Raw genomic sequence first — 20,971 nt, 5'->3', positions numbered from 1 at the left:
TGTCAAAAGACAACGTACACATGACCAAATCTATAAAACATATTCAACTTCACTATTCATTAGATAAATGCAAATCAAAACCACAATGAGATACCATCTCATACCACTCAGAATGGCTATCATTAAAAGTTAAAAAAAAAAAACAAAAAACAGATGCTGGTGAGGTTTTGGGGAAAAGGGAATAATTATACACTGCTGGTGGGAATATAAGTTAGTCCTGCCATGGTTGAAAGCAGTTTGGACACTTCTCAAAGAACTTAAAACAGAATTATCATTTGACCCAGCAACCCCAGTACTGGGTATATACCCAAAGGAATATAAATTGTTCTACCATAAAGATGCATGCATATGTATGTTCATTGCAGCACTATTCCTAATAGCAAAGTCATGGAATCTACCTAAATGCCTATCAATGATGGGGTAAATAGAGAAAATGCGGTACAAATACACCATGGAATATGAAGCTGACATAAAACTGAATGAGATCATATTCTTTGTAGCAATACAGAGGGAGCTGGAGGCCATTATCCTAATTTAATTAATGCAAGAACAGGAAACCAAATATTGCACATTCTTACTTCTAACTGGGAGCTCAGCATTGAGTACACACAGATGCAAATAAGACGACATAGATACCAGGATCTACTTGAAGGTCAAGGGTGGGAGGAGGGCAAGGAACAAAAAACTACCTATCAGGTACTAAGCTTATTGCCTCAGTGATGAAACAATCTATCTGCACACCAAACCTCCATGACACACAATTTTCCCATATTATGTACCTGCACATGTAACTTCTGAACCTGAAGTAAAAAATGAAAAGAAATAAGACCTATATGATAATTTATTTTCACTTAATAAAAAGTAAATATATTTTCTCTTTCTTATGATTTTCTTAGTCTTTTCTTTTTCTTTACCCTAGGTTACTTCATTCATTGCAACAATATGATATATATACCTATAACATACAAAATACACATATGTATTAATCAACTGTTAATGTTATGGGTAAGACTCCCAATCAAGAGTTTATTAGCTGTTTAGATTTAAGGAGTCAAATGTATACATAAATTTTTGACTGTGCAGTTTTAGTACCCTTAGCTCCCACACTGTTCAAGAGTCAACTCTATGCAATCTTATCCAATCATTCAAAGTGTTAGGAATATTCCAGTATCATAGGTAAATACATGCATTTGCATATATTTATATTTATATGCCTGTATATTACAAAACATGAGTTTATACTCATATCACCAATTTATAAACAATACCTCAGGGTGCCTTTTACTTCTTCTCTCCATATTAGTAATTCTTTCTCCAACAGTGAGAAACCTAGTTTCCATTAATTTCAACAATATCTACAAATTTGCTCAAGAATGCATGACTAATAGGTTTAGAATTGCTAACCAAAACCACTGTAGAGAACAAAACTAGTCAAAAAAAAATGTATCATCCTGTTCATAGCTAAAATATACACATAAGTGCATAATCCTAAACATACGTAGATTAGATGGGTTTAAAAAATGCATATACCTTTAAAACTCACATTTTTTAAAGATAAAATACATTTTCACAAACAAAAAATTACTTCTATCCACTTCCCAATCAACATTGTTCCTTGGGGTAACAATTTTTTAAATATTTTTACTTATTTTTGAAATAAAAAGTGAAATCTTACAAAAGGTCCCTTTTCTTTTATCTTTTGTTCAGCATAATGTTTGAGATAGTCTTACATCAGTAGTTTGATCCTTCCTTCACTGAGTAATAGTCCATTATACATTGTACATACATATCACTAGATCCTTATTTATTTTCAGGTTGACAGACATTTGTTTGTTTCCAAATCTCAGTTACAATAAATAAAACTGCTATAAACATTCTTGTAAATGACTTTTTATAGAACAATACTTTCGTTTCACTTGTTTATATAAATTGTTATTCTTAGGATAGGTGTATGTTTAATTTTAAATATAATCTGCAAAATGTTTTTCAATTTTTTTAAATTTTTATTTGATTCCCTATCAACAGTGTATGAGACTTTGAGTTACTTCACATTTTCAATATTTTTTTTATTAATTTTAGACTCTGAAGGAGTATTCACTTTCGGTTAGTTTTGCATTTCTCGGATGATTAATCATAATAAGAATTTGTTACTTATCTTTCAATGAAAATGTTGTCTCCAGTTATTTGCACTTCATTTTTAGTGTTTTGTTTTATATTAGTGAATTATAAGTGCTTTCTGGATATATTCTGCTTTAAGTCCTGGGTATGTGTTTGTAAATATTTTCTCTTACGCTTATTCATTTTCTAAATAGTATCATTTGTGAGCAAATTTTTAAATTTGGTTAGTCTAAATTACCATTTTTAATGATTATTGCTCATTTTACATGTTCTAATAAAAAAAATTCCTACTACTTGATAACAAAGAACTTCTTTTACATTTTCTTCTAAAATCTTCATAGTTTTAGGTTTTACATAGAGACTGATGATCATCTAAAATTAGTGTCTTGTGTGTGATGTGAGGTAGAAGTTAATATCATTTTTTCCATAAGAATACCATTTCCACCATCATTTTTAAAAAGACTTTTATTTTCTTATTGAATTGCTTTGGATACTTTGTTGAAAATAAATTAATTGTATAAATGTGGTTCTGTTTCTGAAATTTTTCACTTTCATTGATCAAAGTGTCTTTTTATTTTTCAAATAAAACCCATTTTAAGTTGTAAAATTAGATGGTACAATTTCTCAACTTTTTCTTGTATTTAATATATTTACTGGCCACTATACATTTATACATTTCTATATCTTAAAACACATGTCAATTTTTTAAAAACACTACTTGCATTAGAAGACAGATTACATTGAATCTATGAATTATCTTAACCATATTTATTCTTCCAGTATGTGATGCGATTACATTTTTGCATTCTTATAGATATATTTAATTTCTCTTTACAATGTTTTGTATTTTTCTGCACATTTTCCTTTTTAAAAATATTAACCATAAATATTTTATGCTTCTGCAGTTTTTATAAAAATATATTTTAGAAAGTTTAATTTATAGTCTCAACCTAAGTCTTATGCTATGATGGAGGAAGACTTTTGGTATCTTAGTAAAAAAGGGTGTATTTTGCATGTAAGTTGAATATAAATAATCATTACTAGATAGCAGAGTGTAGTAAAAAGTAAATGGATAAACAGACAAACAAGCAAATAAATAAATATTACCCCATTTTTGAATCTGATGGACTCTGAAATGTTTGCATGATAGAATCTTGCAGAAGTGTTACTTTGCCAATTTTGGATGATGGATCTTAAGAGACTTGCACTTTCTGATTCTTTCCTCTTGAAATAGTTGCTTCTTACCAGGTTCTGAACTTCACCATTAATGACACTTTTATCAGATAATTTTTAGTTATATGAGACTTTGTTATTCATTGTAAGATGTATAAAGAATCCCTGACCTCTACCTTGTATTTGCGAGGCTATGCAACAAAATCAGTGGTGAAAACAACAAAAATTTATTGTTTAACAGCTCTAAAAGTTAGATGTCCAAGATTAGGGTCTTGGTAAAGTTGATTCCTTCTAAGAACTATGAGAGATAATCTCTTCCATGTTCCTCCCATGTTTTCCAGTGCTTTGATGACAATGTCTGTCATTCTGTGACTTGTAGAAGCATCACCCCAATCTCTGCTTTCATCTTCATATGGAGGTCTCCCTTTGTGTCTGTGCCTAAATTTTCCTTTTTGATAAGCACATCAGTCATACTAGGTTAGAAACCTATCCTACTCAAGTATGAGTTCACCTTAACTAATTACATATATTTGAGATGACTTTATTTACAAATAATATTACATTGATGATATATGATATGACCTGAGGGTTAGAACTTTAAAATGTGAATTTTTGGAGGAAAAATTTAGCACATAGTGTACTCACTTGGTGCCTCTTTTATTCCTCCAGTCCTGACAACCAAAAATGTCTCTACACTTTACCAAATGTCTCCTGGAAAGGCAAAGTCATTTCTAGCTTAGAACCAATGCTCTAAAAAAATGTGATTACCCCCAGGTTGCCATGTTGTAAGGAAGCCTAAGCTAGTCATACAGAAAACTACATGGACAGAAGAGTGTTTGACCAATCCCAGCTGATCAAGCGGGATGATAAGTGGTCATTTTTAGATATTATGTACCACAGCTCAATTTCTGACCACTATAACTAAGATGCCCAATAAGAAAATTATAGTCTTTTCTACCCATAAATGTCTTATCACATTGGAATTCACTTAAAATCTAGAATAGCTTTATTTAAATTAAGTCCAGATGTAGATTGCCAATGAGGCTATTTACTACAGCTTCTCTGTTTTCACTTTTGGGTACAGTTTTTCTTGATTCAGAGACTTACAAAGTTAGGACGAATTATCTGCTCATCCATATTCTCAATATGTAAAGTTAAGCAGAGACAGACATACTACAATAGACAAACATTCTAAAAAAAGGAGAGAAGAAGAAAGGTATATAGCAGAGACTGGTCCATTCTACTTCTGTGACCCTTCCTCCGCAAGCCATAAGTAGTGGCCCATGTTGCAGGTGAATAATTTTCTAAGCCAGCTTCCTGTCAGACACACAAATCTCTCAGAATTATCTCCTCTCTACCACGAGGTAAGAGTTAAGATATATCCTTAGGATTTAAAAATATTTTTATCTACATGAGGGGTCTACATTCCTCTGCCTTAGATGATTCTTGTCTTAACAAAGGGTTTAAAAACCATGTACCCTTGATCTTGACCTGAACCCTACTTTTACTGGTAATGTCCTGGATTCTATAATAGCTCTGAGTCTATTTTGAAAACTTTTTACCAGCTGGAAGTCTGAAAATAAGAATCTTGTTTATTTTTCAACACAGTACTCCTATGTTAAAAATATTTTTTCTAAATTTTGGTTAAAAACAATCCCATCGTTAACTCATCTCTTATTTCCTGTTTTATCATAGGCCAGTAGATGAAGCTATTTGGTAACTTCCATGTTTTGTCCTGAAATCTCAGCCTAGTTAATAAGGTCATGCTGTATATTTTCTATCTTTCACATTGGCACAAGCAACAGTGGTCCCATTATTTGTTCAATATATAACACGGTTTCCATTTCTCCAGCTCCAGTACAAATTTCCTCACTGATCTTCCAGACATCATTAACATTTTCTGTATTCAACCTCTTTCCAAAACAGTCTCAATGCCACAAAAGTGTTTTATTTATGGTAGCATCTCACTTCTAGGTACCAACTTGTTTCAATTGTCTCTGTCTGTAACAAACAACTGACTTACTTAGAGACTTAACAAATAAAAACCTGTTATTATTTCTCGTGAATCTTCATATTGTATGGATGGTTCTGCTGCCCCACATTTTGTTGACTGGAGTTACTGATCAACTGACCCTTTTAGTATTATGATAATCATTTTTACTTCTGGTCTGGAATCTATTTGTTCTAATATGAATATAGATCATCACATTTTTATGAGTTCTTTTTGAATAGTATATCTGTCTTTCTTACAACTTATCTATGTCTTTATATTTTACATGCATTTCTTGTAGATTTAATCAAGTTGGGCCTTTTTTATCCAGATGAACAATCTATACCTTGGTTGGATTTCTGTCTAGTTCATTGACATTCAATGGAATTATTTTGATCATTGAATTTATGTCCATCATTTGCTTTTTTTTAATTTGCCCTATTGTTTTTTGTTGTAATTTTCTTGCTTTCATTTTCTGTTTTGTGATTAAATATTTTTATTATTTCATTGGTATAGTCATCCCTTTTTACATTATTTTTTTTTAATTATACTTTAAGTTCTAGGGTACATGTGCATAACGTGCACGTTTGTTACATATGTATACTTGTGCCATGTTGCTGTGCTGCACCCATCAACTCGTCATTTACATCAGGTATAAATCCTATGCATTATTTTGTACTTATTGCTCTTTAGAATGCCATTTCCTTAATCCATTTAGAGATAATTTGCACAACTATACACAAATATAAGAATTTTACACCAGTATGGTTCAATTTACCCCATCTGCTATAATATTATCATGTTTGTTATACTTGTTATTTATAAATCCACAATTCAGCATTATAAAATTTGTCTTAAACAGTTACATGTATTTAAAAAAAAATAAAGAAATACAAATTTTGTATATTCTAGTGTTTGTTCCTACATATTTTTCATTTTCAAAGACTTCATGTCTTTCTATAAGTTTCCATTTGGTGCTACTTCCTTTTATGCTGAAGAACTTCTTTAAGATTTTATTTATCTTAATATGTATGCTATTAAAATTATTTTATATATATTTATGAGCTATTTTAAAACTACACATTTGGCTGACATTTTGATTTATTTCTTTTGAGAATCACTGGCCTCAATTATAACTATGTAAGCTTGAATGTGTATTAAATTTCTTGAGAGTCCTGTGAAAATTCAATTTCTGATTCTCCTATAGAATGGGGATGGCCTGAAAATTTAGATATCTTTTGATTGTATTCTACAGTTTAAAATTACTGTGAGTTTTAATTGTTAAATTATAAGTGTGTACATTATGGGATACAATGTGATGTTTTGATATATGTATACAAAGTTCAGTCATTAAATTGAGCTAATATATCTATTACTTCATTACTTATCTTTTTTTATGGGGAGAAATTTGAAATTTGCTCTTATTTTGAAATATACACATGCGGTAATTGTTTAAAGCAAATTTTATAACGGCAAATTGTGGCACTTATAAATAACAAGTATAATAAATATGACAATACTACAGCAAATGAAGTAAATGGAACTACAATGGTATAATATTTTTATATCTATGTGTAATAGTACAAATGAACTCTAAATAGATTATGTTAATGGCAATCTAAAGTACTTTATCATTGACTGTAGTTACACTGCTATGCAATAGATTTCAAATCTTATGCCTCTTTTTGAAGCTTTGTATCCTTTTATCAACAATTCCTAATTCCCTCCTGCACCCCTCCTTCAGTCTCTGGTAAGCATTATTCTGCTCTCTGCTACTATGAGTTTAACATTTTTAGATTTCATATGTAAGTGGTACTTTTGGTACTTTTCTTTCAGTAACTGGATTATTTTATTTAACATAATGTTCTCCCTATAGGTTAATCAATGTTGTCACAAAAGTTCTTTCTTTTTAACTAATATTTCATTATGCATATATATGACATTTTATTTATCCATTCTTCCATTGACAGATGCCTAGGTTGTTTCCATCTCTTGACCATTGTGAATAATGCTGCAATGATGTGGGCATGCAAATATCCCTTCAACATACAGATTTCATATCCTTTGCACACGTACCCAAAAATGGAATTACTTGATCATATGCTAGTTCTAGTTTTAGTTTTTCAAGGAATCTCCATACCATTTTTCATAATGATTTTAGTAACTTACATTCCCACAATGTGTAAGTTCCCTTTTTACCGCATCCTCAAAAACACTTATTGTTTTTCACATTTTAATAATAATAAAAGCCGTGCTAAGAGGAGTAAAGTGGTATTTCATTGTGGTTTTTATAATATTTGTATTTCCCTCATGCTTAGTGATACTGAGCATTTTTAAATGTATCTGCTTGCCATTTTTATGTCTGCTTTTGAGAAACATCTGTTCAGATCCTTTGCCCATTTTTCAACCAGGTTGCGTGTTTTTTGTTATAGAGTTGTTTCTGTTCCTTATATATTTTGGATATTAATTCATTATCATATGTATGGTTTGAAAATATTGTTTTCCTTTTTGTGGGTTGTCTTCATTTTGTTGTTTGCTTTGCCATGCAGAAGATTTCTTGATTCTATCCCATTTGTCTAATTTTGCCTTTGTTGCCTGTGCTTTTGGAGTCACATACAAAATATCCTTGCCCAATCCAATTTTGTGGAGATTTTCGCCTATGTTTTCTTCTGGTAATTTTACTACAGTGAAAATATTCTGAGGATGAAGTCTCTCTAGTAATAGTTAATTATATTCTTGACATCGTACTGATATGTTGCATTGTCTCTGGATTCTGTTTTCTTCCTTTAAGCAATATGTTATTTATTATAGAAAGATGTTATCACATCTGAACTCAAATGCTATATCCCACCTCAATGTGTTTGGAAGCAGCCACAACCACTCAGCTCCTCATACTTTCAGTGGTTGCTTTCACTGGGGAAAATTGAGATTCCCTACATTTGTGTCATTCAGGCATTAACAAAGGATTTGTGCAATTTGTATTTTGGTACTCTTCCTTACGTGGTGTCCTTCTTTCTTGAATTCCCCAGTCCCTTCACTTTTCTGCCATTCTGGGAGCCTTAAATTGTCCTGTGACTCTTCATACACTTAACATTGCAGCTTTCTCCTATTCTTTTCACTGCCCATACATATCAGACTGAAGGTAATCCTCAGGTGAAAAGCAATAGAAAGACACATTTTACCCAGCAGAGCTTCTTTCTTTCAAAGCTTGACTCCTCTTTAATTTCTGCCTGCTTCTGGTAACTCTTTAGTGGCTTAAAACAGTTGTTTTCATTATTTGTTTAGAGTTTACAATTGTCATCTGAAGAATGGTTTTTCTATATGCTATTCCACCATTGCCAGAAGCCTCCATGATTACTGTTTGCCTTTTTGTGTGTGTGCTCTCTTAAGTCCACAATATCTTCTGAATACTCTTATCTTTCACAAAATATGTTTTTAATAGTGCAATGTTTTCTAAATCATTTATTTCCATTTAACTCGGCGCTTCTCACTTGAATCAACATCCCACTGTGATAGTCTTCCAAAGCTTTGCCATTGTATCCTGCTGTAGTCTGAATGCTTGTGACCATCCACAGCCCCAGATTTTTATGTTGAAACCTGATTTCCAATGTGAAGGTTTAGGAGATGGAGTCTTCGGGGTATGATGACATTCTGAGAAGGAAAACCTCATGAATAATTTCTGAGTTGTGTAAGAAATTTGAGTCCTTATAAAAGACACTACAGTCCTTATAGAAGAGATCCTTCATCCCTTCTGCCATGTGAGGTTACAGTGAGAAGATAACCACCTATGAGGAAGTGAGCTGGTACCAGACACCAAAACTGTTGGTGCCTTGATACTCGACTTTGCAGCCTCCAGAACCATGACAAATATGTTTCTGTTGTTTATAAGCCACTTAGTTTATGGAATTTAAGATACGAACTCTGAAATATTTGCTAAGAGGTTTAATTGACTTAGAGGGTTTGGCTCAAGAACAGCTATAGAAGAGCTGGGGATGCAGCCGGTACATGTAGATGTGTTTAGAATTTAACAATTAGGGTTAAACAGCTAGGGATGTAGTTGGTAGATTTGTTATAGCACCACAAACAAACTCACCCTTTTGTTATTAACAACCTTTCTTATATTATATGTTGAATATACTTTTACCTTATTGCTTCATTAAAACCTGTTTCATTATGATTGCATCATATTTCTTTTGTCCCTCTTAAGCAACAGTTTTTCCTATATCAATAAAACTTCAGACTCAATAGGCGGGATTACATTCCCCTTGTTATTCACTGACACAAAGAACCTATTATTTTCTCTTTATTTCCTCAATGCTGTACTACTCTAACTTTTTAATTCTATGTGACTCCTCTTAGGCTACTGAGCAACGATAGAGGAAAACCACACAAGTTTGAAGACTGATGTCAAGAAATGTGTGAACTGGACTTCAATAGTGCTTACATTTTTATAATGGAAGACTCTTTAAGGGAAAAGAGACAGAACCTTAGTAGAATCAACACTGGTACAGTGAAATTTATTAGCTCAAGTAGCAAATTATGAGAGTAGAAGTGCATTCGGCTCAGGTACATTAAGGACTATAACTTTGCCATATCTGTTTGTCTGTCTTTTTATAGCTTTCCTTATTATTGTTATGATCCTAAACTTCTATGAACTTTTTTTTTCTTCCAACTTGAGGACTTCCTTTTGCCAGTAATTGTAAATTCATGTTTCATATGGTCAATGTCAAATAAAGTCTGAGCAACATTTTCCCAAATTCTTCGTTCAAGATCCCTAAAATAGTATTTGATCTGGTTTAGGGTAGATATTAACTCTAGCCAAAGTAGCAACTCCTAAAGAAAAATTTGCTTAGGAGAATCATTTTCAAGTGAGATAGATACTATCGCCAGCATACAGGAAAATGTACATTCATTTAAATGTGAAATGTTTTATACTCTCTGATACGGTTTGGCTCTGTGTCCCCACCCAAAACTCATGTTGAATTCTCAAAGTTGGGGAGGAACCTGATGTAATATATTATTACATATACATTAATATATGTAATAATATAATTACATTAATATATGTAATATATGTAACATTACATATACATTAATATATGTAATATATATGCATCAATATATGTAATATATATACATTAATATATGTAATAATATATCAATATATTATTATATAAAAAATAATATGTTTATATTATGGTGGCACATGCCCTATAAATGGCTTGGGCCATCCCCTTTGTGATAAGTGAGCTCTCATTTTGAGTTAATAGGAGATCTGATCATTTAAAAGTGGGTGGCACCTTCGCCCCTGCCCCACTCTCTCTATCCTCTTGCCATGAAATATGATGTTGTGCTTGCTTCCCCTTCACCTTCTGCCATGATTTTAAGTTTTCTGAGGCTTCTGCAGCCATCCCTCCTGTATAGCCTGCAGAACTGTGAGTCAATTAATCCTCTTTTTTAATAAACTACCCAGTCTCTGGTAATTCTTTATAGCATTTTGAGAATAGACTAATATACTCTCCTTGAATTATAAATTGTTATTTTTCTGGTCACTCACAGAATATAACCATACCCCTAAATTTCAGAAAACATGACTTCCATCAAAAAACTCCCTCAAATTTCTACCAGTAAAATCTCTAGTCTTACCTATATTTCCATCTATACTTTGTATTTGGTTACTTTATTATCAAATAACAACAGATTCATTCATCCCTCTCGATCTTGACAAAGTCCAATTTATTATTTTTTTTCATTTCTGGATCCTGTTTTATGTTTCAAGTCTAAGAATTCTTTGAATAGCTCTAAATCCCAAATATTTTCTCTTACGTTTTGTTCTAAAATATTTATGATCATGTTTCACATTTAAATCTATGGCCATTTATATTTAAGATGACATTTAAATTTAATGTTATCATCAGATTTGTAGTTTACCATCATACCACATTCCACTGCCCTCTATGTTAATTATCTTCTTTACATCCTGAAGATTCAGTCTCTACTTCTGTTCTAATATCTTCCTATGCATACATTAGGATTACTAAGTGTGATTGGATCCTAGCAGGCAAGAGATGATGCAATCAAACTCAGAAATGTGTGGGGAATTTAATAAGGGACTACTTACAAAGTGTGGCAGGGCATGTGGAAACCACTAGAAATAGAATGAGGTCTTTTCTGCCACTCAGGAGCTGAGTGGAGGTAGCTGGTGATAGAACCTAAGGCAGAGGAGCTGTGTGGAGACCACTGCCATAGGGAAGATGAGTTGAACAGTGGAGGGTAAAACACAGAGGAAAATGAGGTAATAAATGTATCTGCATCTGTCTCTTCCCTTCCTCTTATTTCATATTGGGGCTCCCATTTGCCAAATTCAAAAGAAAGCGGGAAAAATACAGGTCATGTAGTGTAGCTTCTTGGACATTGAGTAGATCTGAAAGGGCTAATGGAAGATAGCCATACGTCCCTTAAGCCTGTAACATTTTGATGAACAAATCTTGCTTTTGTCTCATATTTCCCCTATTTAGCCTCTTTTCTCCTTACCACTTTTCTACCAAATATTTTCAAGAAGGAATCTAGTGTTACTATCACCACTTTTTCATTTCATCTGTACAGTTCCACATATATCATTGTCAATGACTAAACTCCATTGAAACTCTTCTTGTGAAGTTTACCAAGGCCACTTTAGTAATAGTTTTATAGATCATTTTCACACCAAATCACACTACTGTCCAACACTATTTAGGACTTTCTTACTACTTCTTCCTAACTGGAGCTCTCCCATCTTTTGTGTTCACCTTTGGCTTCTCATTATGTGTCCCTTTCCCCATCCAGCCTTTCCATTTTAGTATTTCTTAGTAAACAGTCCTATGAAAAAACTTGACCATTCCATATATACTTATTTTTGACTGATGCTTTATAAAACTATAGTCCTTCCAGAACTTTCTCCTATGCTTCAGAAGCACATACTAGGATTATTTGAAGGAAACCTTGATTTTAATAATTTACAATCTGACAGATTCAGTATGCTTGAAGCTCTGCAGATCTCCCTCTTCATTAAATGTGCTTCTTCCACTCCTGTTGCCCTAAAGCAAAAATCCATTTATCTGACCTAGGAAACTGAACATAGTTTTCTTTTTTTTCTTACTTTACACATCTCAATACCACAACATTCTAACTTATTTTGTCTGTAAGCTAAATATCTCCTGAAATTATCCAACTACCTAACTCAAGCCCCGTTTCCATGCCACTGCAATAGACCACAGCTTGATTACTGCAAGCACTTAATTTTTTCTCTCTTTCCAGTGTGCCATAAGTAGATTTTAGGTAACTTGTCACAAAAAGAAAAGTAACCATGTGAGAGGATAGATGTGTTAATCTGCTTCACTATAGTAACCATTTTACTATCTATATGTATCCCATAAATCATGTTGTAAATCTCAAATACACAAAAGAAAATTCATTCAAAAGAAGAAAAAAATCAAATTCTCCTTTATAATTTAGAATAATCTCCCCAAATTTATATTTGATTAATTTTTCCCCAGATTAATAACTTCCCATTGACCCTAATATTCCTTGGGTGACAGTTCTGGTTTGAACTCTGTTTAAAACTCCAGCTTCATGCTCTCAAAGTAATTTTAGCCAAACTGAATGTCTTTGAGGTCTTTGAATTCCCACAATTTCTGTTGTCTCTGCTCCCTATTTTATTTTAAATTTATTCCAGGAACATGTGTAATACTAGGATATGCATGGCAGTTTAGAATTTATCAACATATACTTCTTTCTATTTAAAGGGAAAATACCATTTTTCACATGTTGGGAAATAGGTGGTTGACACATTTGAATAGATTTGAACAATCTGAAAAGCATATATAGTGAAAAAGTTTAAAAGTTGAGGACAGAATGCTGAATAGTATCACAGTTTAAGGGTGAGTATTGTGCTGGAAATTAAGAAAGGTACACATTTAGAAAACAATAGCATTGTTATTACTTTCCAATTTTTCAAAACTTTCAGAGTATTATGAATTCATTGCAAACAATCCTTCTCTGTGATTTTTAATTTAATTATAATTTTGTCTCATTGTCAGAGTGTCAGGAGTATATTTTCTCCTTTTGGTAATGCAAATGAAAATGATTAGTATAAAATGTACAGTATAGATAAGCATTTCTCTAAGTTTGCCAGACCTGCCATCCTATTGTTGCACATAATAGGTAACTCAGCTGGGATGGGCTGCACATTAACCTGTTGATAAAACTATATAATATGTTTATAGTTATGGTCAATTACAGTATTTTTTTTACTTGATATGCTAATTTTACAGAAAATATAGTCAAATATAATTAGCCACCCAAATGGAGCAGCCAATAGGTTATAAAGGAAGAAGGAATAAATAGGTCTGGCCCATTCACAGGAAATAAAATTAAAATAGAATTAAATACACGCTTGGCCAACATATTAAAGAGCTTTGAATCTAAAATAAAAATAAGAGAAAGGAATAAAAGAAGCAAAAAAAAAATTTGTTGTAGGGTACATGTGCATAACGTGCAGGTTTGTTACATATGTATACTTGTGCCATGTTGGTGTGCTACACCCATCATCTCGTCAGCACCCAGTATGATGTTTTGATGCATGTATACATTAAGTTAATTAATACATGTATTACCTCACACACATTTTGAGGTGGTGAGAACACAAAATCTAATCTGTAAATGATTTTTAAGTATATAATACATTGTTTTTAACTATAATCATCATGTTGTACAGGGCATCTTGAATTTATTTCTCCTATCTGACTGAAATTTTGTATCCTTTTCCCAATACCTCCTCTTGGATGAACCTGGAGTACATAACGTTAAGTCAGGCACAAAGAGACAAATACTGCATGATCCCACTTATATGTGGAATCTAAAAAAAGATAAAGTCATAGAATCAGAGAGTTTAATCATACCTTTCTGTAGGTACTAGCATTAAATTCATATAGATTACAGTATCCCTGATATATTAATAGGCAATATTAATAATAGACAATTTGAGTATTGTGGTCTTTTCTACCCACTAAGAAAGCAGTCCTATTCCAAATATACTTTGTTTCTTTAGATACTTCATTGGTAAATAGGACACTGCCTCAATTTTGTCAGGAACAACATTTACATGGTAGGCAGTTATCTTCTCTCTTTTTTTTTTTTTTTTTTTTTGAGATGGAGTCTCTTCTCTTTACTTTCATTATGTTTCTTATGTTTCTTGAACATTAGTTTTAGAATTTAAAATTGTTGATTGAGTAAGGGCTGCCTTATTGGTTGGCACTGATTATAATATTTTTTAAGGAAATAGTTATAACTAGCATTTTTCACATACTCAACTCCATTTAGTTCTGGGGGAAAGATGAGTAAGTGTGCTTAATCCCAGGTGTAGGTGTGTGTGTGTGTGTCTGTGTGTGTGTTTGTGTGTGTGCATTTATGTATGTGCTTAATAATTACTTTTCTTATGTAGAAAGACAATTTATACTTTGAGGCATTATTTAATCTCATTTACATTACACACAAAACAAAAAATCCTCTACTTAATACATTTTGTATATCAAGACAAATTTATATCACAATTCATTTTTGGAAGTATTGGGCATAGAGGGCTTTAACAAAGAGTGCCTCAGAAAGCAATCATTGGCCATGACAATAGACAGGTTAATGACAACAGTGCTTATTGGAAATGACTTCCTTGTATCGTCTTATTTTAATTAAGATAGAAAATTGTGGTATCCAAACATGGATAATATGTACGCAGTCTGTATCCTGCTTTGTTACATGAAAAGTATGAGGTTTTGTTCAGGTATATTATAATAATTTTATCAGGGAAAGTAAAAATTCATTTTTACATATTAAAATTTTTATTCATTTCTGAAGAAAAAAATTCATCCATAGTAAACAGAAAACAAAATGAAAATACCCTTTCCTTCAAAAAGAAATATATATTTGAAATTCATTTGCTAAGTTCAGTTTCTAAGACTAGAATTTGAAAGGGAGCCAGATTCAATCAAAGCTAACCACTTACGCCAGTGGATGAACACTTAGTGGAAAAAGAATTGTATTAAGGGATTTATTTTCCATATTTATTTGTCTTTTAAAAACAGAAGAAAAAAGATTCCACAGATATCAAAAAACATATATAGCATTAATAACATTTTGTATGAAAGCTATGCTATTTTTGGAGGATCTGTAATTTTAGTACTAGAAACTAACATGCATAAAAACACTGCATTATTCAGCTCTACAGAAGTAATTACACCAAGATTTTTCTAATTATTCTCTATTGTTCCCATAAATGGACTATATAAGCAAAATTCCCTTTTCAGACAAATTCCTTTTTCCAGTATGTGCTTTAAAAAGTTATAACTAGTAATAAAACATAACTTCTATCAATGAAAAATGTTTGAACTAGGGTAAATTCTCAGAAAAACACGCAAGGCACCATATCTTACAATTTCATGTATTTGCTAAACAGTAACTGTATATATTCTTTATATTTTCAAATTCATAAATGCATAAACTCATAAAATTATATATTATTATGCTACAAATTTTACTCAAAATGAAAACAGTTATGAATTTAACCTAGTACAATGGGGCAGAGTCACCTATTTCTTATATAAAAAAGAAGATGATAGACGTCATTTTACCAAAACATATGTTTGTGCAAATAAACATCTAATAGATAAAACTTGGACTCTATCAACAAACGCCACAATTAGCTTAAAAAATAGGTTATTGTTTGAGCATTTTCTACACCAGCGGTCAGCAAATGTTTTCTATAGAGGACCAGATAGTAAATAATTTAGGATTTACAAGCAAAGAGAACATATACTCTGTATCTACGGCTGAAGCAGGAAGTCACCATACATAAATTAATGAGTATAGTGGTGTTTCTGAGAGGCACAAAACAGGTAAAGGCCTGGATATTCTCCCACAGGACATATTTTGCTAACCTGTATCTATTGAATTCCAAACAAGTATACTTATCAAATTACTGAATCAACTAAAAATTTACCAACTTAATCTTGTGATTTTAATGTGTCATCCTGGAGGTACATTGTTTATGTGCATTATTTTTCTTTCTTTGGGAAAAAGACTATGAAATCACCAACAGGCTCACAGCAAATTTAAACAGAAAACAAAGAGGTACTAAGTTTTACAAAAGGAAATTATTTGTGCTTTTTGCATAGAAATTGAATTCATAAATGGATTATACACTTTTTTCAAAAATTTTATTTATTTATAACAATATAAAAATCAATTCTAGTGAGGTATTCAAGGAAAGTCTTTGCTACTAGCATTCAAAGAGTAATTCTTAACAATGCTGTTTGCTGTAAAGAACCAAGTACCTTAACCTTAGTGGTTTAGCACAATAATAACTCATAAATTAATTTGTTTTCTTATCTCTCAGTATAATAGGGGTATTCCTGGTCCATGAATATCTTTTTATGTAAGAATTAGGGACCTTCCATCTTCTGGCTTTTCTCTAGTTTTTCAGGCAACTCCCTTCCATCAAGAATGTAGAAGAAATGAAAAAGTTAAAAACTGTAAGATATTTTTATGAACCACATTGCAAGATAAAAACTACTATTGATTTTCTGTTGGTTAGAATTCATTCACATTGTCTCATCTAAATACAAGATAATTAAGCCTATGCCTAGGAGCAAAATAAAAAGATAAACACGTATCCAGCTTCTGATATACAAGGCATGTTTCCAGCTGAAAGATGTATAAGAATATAAACTGAATTAGAATATATTTATCTCTAGGATAGGGTAGCTACATTATAAATTTATGTGATGTGATTACTAGAAAAATATTATACATTATTAAGCACATGCATTTTAAAATAGTTTAACCGTGTTTTTGCTTTTTTATTTATGTACAGTTCCATTGAACATGTTAATGTACCACATAAAGCTAAGGCACTACCATTAACTGAAGAATCCTTTTCATTATAATTCATAGATTAAAATATTTAGTATTTGGTATATGAAGGTTAAAATAATCATGATTACCTAACATTTCTATTCATGCTTTACACATTCTGTTTTGTTTTAATGGAAAATATTTTGGTTTTGGTTTTAGGTTTTCTTTTGTTACTGTTTTTTATTTGTTTATTTTATAGATGGGGTCTCACTTTGTCGCCCAGGCTGGGGTACAGCGGCACAATAATAGTTCACAGAAGCCTCAAACTTATGGGCTCAACCAATCCTCCTGCTTCAGCCTCCTGAGTAGCTGGGACCACAAGCATGCCACCACAACTGGCTCATTTTTCCTTTTTTTTTTTTTTTTTTTAAATATTTTATTATTTATTTATTTTTCATTTGTTTATGTATTTATTTATTTTTGAGACGGAGTCTCGTTGTCACCCAGGCTGGAGTGCAGTGGCGCTATCTTGGCTCTCTGCAAGCTCCGCCTCCCGGGTTCTTGCTATTCTCCTGCCTCACCCTCCCGAGAGTAGCTGGGACTACAGGCGCCCGCCACCTTGCCCGGCTAATATTTTTTTTTTTTTCTTTTCTTTTTTTTTGTATTTTTAGTAGAGATGGGGTTTCACTGTGTTAGTCAGGATGATCTCAATCTCCTGACCTGGTGATCTGCCCACCTCCGCCTCCCAAAGCGCTGGGATTACAGGCGTGAGCCACACCACGCCCGTTCCTTTTTAATTTTTAGAGACAGGGATTTGCTTTTTCGCCAGACTGGTCTAGAACTTCTGGCTTTAAGCAATCCTTTTGCCTCAACCTCTCAATGTGAGGGGGCTACAGGTATGAGCCACTATGTCCAGCCTAATGTAAAATATTTTGAATCAGAAATTATTTGCAATTGTTTATTTTTTAATTAAACTTTTATTTTAGACTAGCTTTAGATTTACAGAATAGTTCCAAGGGTAGTACAGAGAGGTTCTGTATACTCTATAACAACTTTCCCCTGTATTAATATCCTATGCTACTATGGTACATTTGTCAGAACAAATGAACCAATATTGATGTTATTAACTAACATCTGTACTTTATTTTTATTCCCTTAGTTTTAAGCTAATGTCTTTTTATCTGTTCCAAGATCTCTTCCAGGATACCATATTACTTTTAGAAGTAATATTTCCTTAGGCTTCTTCTTAGTTTTTAAAGTTTCTCAGACTTTTCTTGCTTTTGATGACCTTAACAGATTTGAGAAATTCTAGTCAAGTTATTTTTTAGAATGTCTGTCAATTGGGATTTGTCTGGTAATTTTTTGATGACTGGACTTGGAAAATGCACTTTTGGGTAAGAGTCAAAAAGTGTCATTCTGATCACTTCATATCAAAAATTTAGGTTATTAACATGACTGCGAATGTTGATGTTAACCTTGATCACGTGGCTGAGGTAGCAATTGTCAGATTTCTCCATTGTAAAGCTGCTCTTCCCTCCACGACCCCCTGTTTACGTGCCATACTCTTTGAAAGCCAGTCGCTATCTGCTGTCCAAATTTAAGAGATGGGGAGTTTTGTTCCACCTCCTTACGTTCAAGTACCAAATAAGTTATTTGGTACTATAGTACAAAAAGATGTGTCTATTATTTCTCATTTATTTAATCAATCATATATTTCCATTAATATGGACTCTTACATATTTATATTTTGGGTACCGATCAATACTCCTTTATTTTGGTGCTCAAATCATTCTAACTTTGATCATTGGGAGCTCCTTCAATTGACTTAATCTCATACTTTTGTGTTTAATTACTTTCATATTTTTTAGCATTACAATATTATTCAAGCTATATTCCATGCCTTAATCCTAAAATTAGCCAGATCTCTAAGGAGATTTGATTTTTGTTTAATTGAAGAACGTATGAGAAACAAAAATCTGGGCATTAGAAAAACTGTTATTTTTAAAATGACGTCTACCAGCCTGGGCAACATGGTGAAACCCCGTCTCTACAAAAATACAAAAACTACCCTAATATGATGGCATGCACCTGTAGTCCTCTCAACTCGGGAGCTGAGGGGAGGATCACTTAAGCCCTGGATGCAGAGGTTGCAGTGAGCTATGATAGCACCACTGCACCCCAGCCTGGGTGACCAAGTGAGATCCTCCCTCAAAAAATAAAAAATGAAACCTAATATTTTTACTGAGATTATTTAGGCCATTCCCTGCGAATGTTTAAAGATGCATGATTAAATAAGTATGTATTGATATCCCACTTACCCAAACATGATAAAATATTGTCCATTATATAAATATTACATATATCTTAGAACATTATTGGAAAGTATAAGTAAACAATTATTTTTAATTTCTAGCAGACATTGTGGTATTTATATAACATTTCTCATTTAAATCACATTCAACTAAATGAGCTAGGTATATTCTTACTTTCATTTAATAGTAAGAAAGCTATAACTTAGTGTGTTTAAATAGATGCAAAATATTTGAAGTGGGGCATACAATCTTATACTTTTCATAAGTAATTATAAGATACTTTCCAAGGTAAATAGGTATAACATTAAAATATCTAAATTAATTTTACTTAGTTGAACACTTTCAAATTTCTTAGCTTAGAAAGAGATACCAAAGTTCAAGGAAGTACTCAATTAATTAGTTTCTATATACTAGTTGCAATAATATATGAACATATTTATAAGGCAAAGCAAGGATTTGTTTAGTGTATTGAGAAAAAATACAATTCCTGAACTGAAGCTAAAGAATTATCATCAAAGCTGAACACTGAAAAGTTAAACAGATGATTAGTTTAGAAAGAAAAAAAGAAAACCTGACAATTTCATGAGAAATTAAATAATATGGAAGAATATTTCAAATATAACATGATAGGCTGGTAATATATTCCTTACTTTTTTAATTGTATCTTTTGGTTTCATTGGTGACCTTTCAAATAGAAAAATAAGAAACTCAACTATTTTAGTGTGTATGCAAATAAAACTAATTTCACTGTGGTTTCTGCCTAAGGAATAATTGGTTGACCACTTTAGCAGCTGACTTTAAGAAAATGAAGGACTAATAATGTTGTCGGAAGACGAAATGAGTTCAGACAAGAGACAGAAGTGATTTTTAAAGTTAATTATGTTTGCTCTTCCTTCTCCCTCGGTGTTCATTACCTTTAAATGGAGGCCCACATTGGCAGAAGTAATTACCAGGTTGGTCAATGCAAGTGGCTCTACTTTTGCAGGGATGTAAGGCACACTCATCTAGATCTATTTCACATCTTGTACCTTTGGAAAACAGTAAAAAAAATACGTTAAGTGTTAACAAGGTAGGCATGTATCAAGTAATTTTTAAATTTGTACAAGCCTTTCATTCACTTATCTGAAACTAAATTTATTAGATAAGAATGTCACATATATTACTATCAGAACCCATTTATTTCACCTTGCTACAAACTGCAGTAACTTCTCTTAGAATTACTAAATACACACTAAACTATTCTGAGTTTGTAGGCATGCAAAGTCTCTTAAGAAGTGAACTAATTTTCTTTTGCTGAGGAGTCTAGAGATGGTGTAGATATTTCAAGTCATTGGAGTGCAGATCCAATGTTAGGCAAAAGGAAATAAAAAAGGAACGAAAAGAAAATATTGATGAAACAATAACATCCTGATGTATGTCCCCGAGGGCTGATTTTTTTTTCTTTTCTCTTTTTTTTTTTTGGCAGGGGAGACGGAATCTCACTCTGTTGCCC

At 32.2% G+C, this 20,971-nt stretch overlaps 1 long non-coding RNA gene across 1 annotated transcript in view; it reads right to left on the bottom strand.

Moving 5' to 3' along the window:
* The window catches only part of LOC135970602 (uncharacterized), a 98,233-nt gene extending 77,628 nt beyond the window's left edge, over nt 1–20,605 (bottom strand). Inside the window, exon 1 of the long non-coding RNA XR_010586365.1 lies at nt 20,394–20,605. This is a non-coding gene — a long non-coding RNA (uncharacterized lncRNA). The remainder of the gene's footprint in view (nt 1–20,393) is intronic.
* Nucleotides 20,606–20,971: the final 366 nt, after the last annotated feature.

Source organism: Macaca fascicularis, chromosome 4, assembly GCF_037993035.2.
Source record: "Macaca fascicularis isolate 582-1 chromosome 4, T2T-MFA8v1.1".
Lineage (NCBI taxonomy): Eukaryota > Metazoa > Chordata > Mammalia > Primates > Cercopithecidae > Macaca > Macaca fascicularis.
The sequence above is the reverse complement of the archived record's forward strand: the minus strand, read 5'-3'. Positions and strand labels throughout refer to the sequence as shown.